Below are 6,072 nucleotides of genomic sequence, written 5' to 3' on the forward strand. Positions count from 1 at the left end.
AGAGAGAGAGGATGTGAGGGAGTGGAGAGACGTAGGGAAAGAGAGATGGAGATGGAGGGTGGGGGAGAGGGAGGTAAGAAGAAAGACATAGAGAGAGAAAGGTGGAGAGAGAGAGAGAGGGAGTGATAAGCAAGATGGAGAAGGAGAGTAAGAGGACAACGAGAGGGGAAATAAATAGAAGCGAGGGAGATGGAGAGAAGCGGAATAGAGAGAAAAAGAGAATGGGAGAGGAGGAGGGAGTGATAGATAGATAAATTGGAGAAATAGAGTGTATGTTTTGGTGGTGATATAGAGAGACAGGGGGAGAGAGATATAGATTTCTAATGATATTTGATTACTTGCACTATATGCATTGATTTCAATGTAGATGATTTTTAATCCTATTTGATTGCTTGCACTAAATCCATTGATTTCAATGTAGATGGTGATTTATAGTCCTATTTGATTGCTTTCACTAGATGCATTAATTTCAATGTAGATGTTGACTTCTAATTATATTTTATTGCTTTCACTAGATGCATTGATTTCAATGTAGATGATTTATAATCCTATTTGACTGTTGGCACTAAATGCATTCATTTTAGTGTATATGGTGATTTCTAATCATATTTGACTGCTTACATTAGATGCATTGATATCAGTCTAGATGTTGGTTTCTAATATTATTTGCATAATTTCACTAGATGCATTGATTTGAGTGTAGATGTTGATTTCAAATCCTATTTGATTACTTGCATTAGATGCATTGATTTCAATGTAGATGTTGTTTTCTAATCTTACTTGATTGCTTGCATTAGATGCATTGATTTTAGTGGAAATGTTTATTTATGATTTGATGTAATTAGATGTATGATGGTACATTAACTTTAAAGTGATTGGATTAATAATGTGCATTGATTTCAGTGTAAGAAAAAAATTATTAACAATTTACATCAATTTTTGTGTTATAGTAATTCAACCTATCAATATTGGAGAGAAAGAGAGACAAGGTATGATGTTTACTACAATAGCTCAAGCTAAATATTTAAATGGTTTACAATTTCAATTGTCCTTTTCATATAATCGATATGAAAAGATGACAAAACTAACAAGGGTGACAATAAGAATAGTAGAAGAAAATAGTTTGAGATTGATCACAATGAAGAGTATGTGTAATTGACTACATTTTGATTATTCACATTTTCTATCATTTAGCATTGTTACATTGTGGCTTTGCATTCAAAAATTTTATTGCATCATTTTTTATCATCATTAAATTTATTAACAATATTTATCATCTCAACAAACTGAGATAACTAAGAAAATTTAAAATTAAAATGACTAGATAAATCTCAAACATATTTAGCATATTTAAAATGATTATATTAATATTAAATGTATTTACATATTATTGATAAAATTACTCATATGTTTGATAGATTTTCCTTGGCTGCACACACCTAAAACCAGCGTAGATCCATTTAACTTCGGATCTATCAAGCACTGAGAGGGATCAAATCTATCGAGTTGTAAACCTTTCCTCAAGTTTTGCACTAAAAAAAGAGGTTTACACCTCGATAGATTTGATCCCTCTCGGTGTTGGATAGATTTGTAGTTAAGATAGATCTAGGTTGGTAAGATAGTCACAATTGTAGAGTTAAATATTATAGTTGGTTCCAATTGTTTTACAAGATGAAAATGTCACCTCATTCAACTATTATGAAAATAGAGATCTTCAAATTTTGGAAAGTGGTACAACCTTTTAGTTGAACCAATATTATCGAATTTATGAGAGATGGCTATGTTCAAAACATTATAACTTGAAAACTTAAAATTAAAGATGAATGTTTTATATTATTCAAAATAAAATAAAAAATAATTGAAATCGTATGATTAATTAATGAAATATTATAAAATTACATATAAAAAATAAATAAATAAACCATGATTTTATTTTACTTCAAATTTAACTGAAAATTAAAAAAGAAATTGTAATTTTAAAATTATAATACCGAAATGTCAATTCATTAAATTACTATGAAATATAAATCTAACTTTCTCCAAAAATGGAAAACATTACATCCTCTTAAATGAACTTATATCTCTCAATTTATGAGAGATTGCTAGGTTCAAAACAACACAACTTAGGGAAAACTTAAAATTGAGAAGGAATTTTTTACATATATTTAATTTATAAAAGATTATGGAGTAAATATAATTTATTTTATGGAAAAAATAAAATTATTATAAATTATAAATAATAATAATTTTATTTTAAGATTAAAGTGAAGCTAAATATTAAATTAATGTATGATTTTTATTTTATGAGATATTAGTATAGCTTTAAGGGTTAGTTCAGTTGATTGAGATTCTATTGTTAAGTATCTCACTAGTTGGGAGGTCAGAAGGTCAATTCTCCTCGACACCTTTAAGGTTAGGCCCTGCCTGTTTGGTCGACAGGTAGATCCCTTCGAGTTGATCTACTTGGATTTTCCCTTAAAAAAAAAATGAGATATTAGTATGAGACTTCTTTGTTTGTAGGAAAAGGAATACATATCCTATCCACTTTGGATTTTAACTCTGAACATTTTAAGAGAAAATACATGTTCATAACCATTAGTGTACATACCCTACCCACTTTGGATTTGAACCTATGACCTTTTAAGAGGAAATACATGTGCTTAACCATTAGGCGCACTCAAGTTGTACTTGTAACTTAATTTTAAGGTCATGACCAAGCTAGACATATATATATATATATATATATATATATATATATATATATAGAGAGAGAGAGAGAGAGAGAGAGAGAGAGAGAGAGAGAGGTCACATAAATAAATGGGTCTCATACACAAATTCGATGTATTACATAACAATGACCTTGAAAGTAGATTATCGTTATTTTTGTTGTTTCATGTATAAAATAATGTATTTGTCTAAGTCGACGACAATTTCACCCAAACAATGATTTTCTCATCGAAAATCCAGTTATTTTTTTCAAAAAATCTGAAATTTGGAGTGTTTGAATTTTTTTTTATTGGTGCAAATGGATTCAAAACCCGCAAGAACCATGGAGCATCTAAAATTCAAAAACTTGACAATCATAGCCTAGATTTCAAAAAATTTATGTTGGATTTCGTCAAAATCATGCTAGAAAAACCATTATTTTCTCGACAAAAACATCACCTATTTAGAATAATCTTAAAAGAAGTAAATGTGTTATATAAATATATTTAGTATTGGTTTAAACATTAATTTTCTATAATAACTTATTTACGATTTTTATTGATTTAAATAATTCATTATGATAATTAACATTTTCAATTTTATGGACTAGTATATTTTCCTAAGTTCAAATCATTTTATGATCGTCATTAATTTAAATCATTTCGTGTGATAAATATCATTTTCAATTCGGTGGATTAGTGTGAGGAATCCACATTTTGCAATATTCGAGGAATCATTAAACTCAACAAGTATTGCTTAGACTCAACAACAATGCTCAAATCCATTATAACAGAGCTCATCCCCACTTCGGGAAATTAAAATTAGGTGGGAAGGATAACAATCATTCCTCCCAACCATCCTAGATAAATCCACTTAATTTTATTTTAAGATTTTATTTCCTATAATAAATTATTTAAATTGATGGTCAATAATAACCATTTACTATGGTAAATAATATTTTCAAATTGAGTTGGTTAGGTTTATATTGAACAGTTGGGAGGAATGATTGTTATCCTCCCCACCAATATTCAATTATCATAGGAGACATGTTGATATCACAACTTTAAACATATATGATGCTTTATTACCTAGAAAAAAAAAATAACTTTTCGTCCAGTAGAAAGGATCTCTAAAATAGTTATTTTAAGTCACTATATGAATTATTTTGAAAGGAAATGACCAAGATAATAAATAAACAATTGGAAAAGAATAGAGAAAATCCAAAAATGAATAAAGCATTATGAAATTGATATAATATTTAAGATTATTGGTAAAGGATGAATTATGAATAGAAATTAGTGATTGCACTATAGATGGATTCAAAGAAGAACACATGGAATCGGGACCAAGTGACCAAACATCATATCGGTGAAATAATAATATACAAATTATAAAGTAGTTTATCAATATGTTAATGATAGGGATGTTAATTTATCATTAAATTCATTATGAATCAGTTAAAACCAATCATGACGCAAATAAGTTCCTAATAGAAAGGAGGATACATGGGAGAAGACATATCCTAGATGGCATCATTGTAACCCATGAAACTATTCACTCCTTGAAAACTAGAAAAACTCTTAGTATAATGATTAAACTAGTTATGTCTAAAGTTTATTACCATCTTGGTTATGAATTCATAGATAAAATGTTAAAGGTTTTCAACTTTAGTCGATGATGGATTTCCTAGATTGGCAAACTCATATCCTTAACTTTCTTCCTCATGCTTGTGAATGGTGATCCTTCCTCCACCTTCAATCCCTCCGGGGGGCTCGAACAAGGTGATCCACCATCATCCTTTATATACATCCTTGTGGTTGAAGGTATAGGATGAACCATCAAACAAGTGTTTGCAAATGTTCTCTCAAAGGGATAACTTGAAACCATCATGCTAAACCTTTATCCCATTTAAGATTTATGAGTGATAATCTTCTAATGGAAGCACCACCAGTTTGCAAATCTAACTCCTTCAAAGGCATACTTAACATATTCTTGCTTGCCTCAGGAACTCATGTAAATCAAGGTAATTTTTTTATATATTTATTTTAACAGTGCTTTAAAAATCCAGAGTAATATATCTAAAATTATGGGTTTTCAGCGTTGAACTTTTATCTTAAGATAATTGGGTGCTCCTCTTCTTTCCAATGCCATATGAAACTCCTCCCAAGAAGAACTCCTTGACAATCGAGAAAGTAACCTAAAGCGTTAGACCTTCTTCTTCCTCTCACTTCTTAGAAAACTCCTCCTTATCAAATATTTACTACATTCCATGCATATTTAATTTTTATATGCACTTTCTACTCCTTCCAAAATCATCAAGAAAATATGAAAGTTACAAAGATGTTTTTTTATGACGCAATCCAAGTAGGGAAATCAAATGGGCAATTATGGTTTGGGGAAAGATATGTATGCTCGAATGGGATAAAGGTTTAGGTATAAAATATTTCTTGTTATAATAAAAGTAATCATAGCTAGAACATAGTGGAGATGGAATAAATGCAAAAATGAATTATGGGGTGAGCAATGTTGAACAAGAAAACCTAGTTTTAATAGAAGTGTCTTGTCAAAACTCCCTTGTTTGGAACAATGAATGGCTCAACAAACATTTTCTATGGAAAAAAAATAATTCTAAGATATCAAGAATGGATCTAAAACCCTATTTTGGGATGATCCTTGCTAGCAAAGAAACATTCTATCAGCTAATGCCACCTTTCTAAAAGCGAAAAAACAACTTACAAATCCAAAATTGGACTTCAGTAAGCCAATATTAGAAAACACATGAAGAAATTTCTCATAATCCTTTCAAACCTTATATCTCAAGATCAAAATGGTTTGAAAAAATAAAAGGGAACTCTTGCAATCTCCTTAATAAACTCTTGTGATTTGAAAAAATCAATATAAATCCAGATTTGGAGATGATTAGATGGGTAAATTAAGGGGCGGGGAACTACAACACAAAAGAAGCTTATGTACTAGAACCAAAATTTAGCAACTTGGAAAAGGAAAAAATACACCAAATCCTAAACCAGGAGCAACAACCAAAATTTTCCACATTTATTTGGCTCATGGCCAATAGGAAAACTCTTACATGGGACAAGTTCATTATAAGAGGATTTCAGGGACCATCCTTTTGCCACATGCATAGGCTTTCTAAGGAAACAAATGAACACTCTTTTAATGAATTACCAGAGGAAAGATCCTTATGGGACTTTGGATCTCAATTGTTTAGATAGTTAATTTAAATCAAAGACAATATTCTTAGCTCCCTAGAAAACTAGAAAACAATTCCCTACAAGAATTCAGTTCTCAACAAAGCATGGACTCTCTTCCTAGGCTTCATATTCTGAACGATACAAAATGAACAAA

Source organism: Pinus tabuliformis, chromosome 4_2 (genome assembly GCF_031772625.1).
Source record: "Pinus tabuliformis cultivar Carrire ecotype Pingquan chromosome 4_2, CPIR1, whole genome shotgun sequence".
NCBI lineage: Eukaryota > Viridiplantae > Streptophyta > Pinopsida > Pinales > Pinaceae > Pinus > Pinus tabuliformis.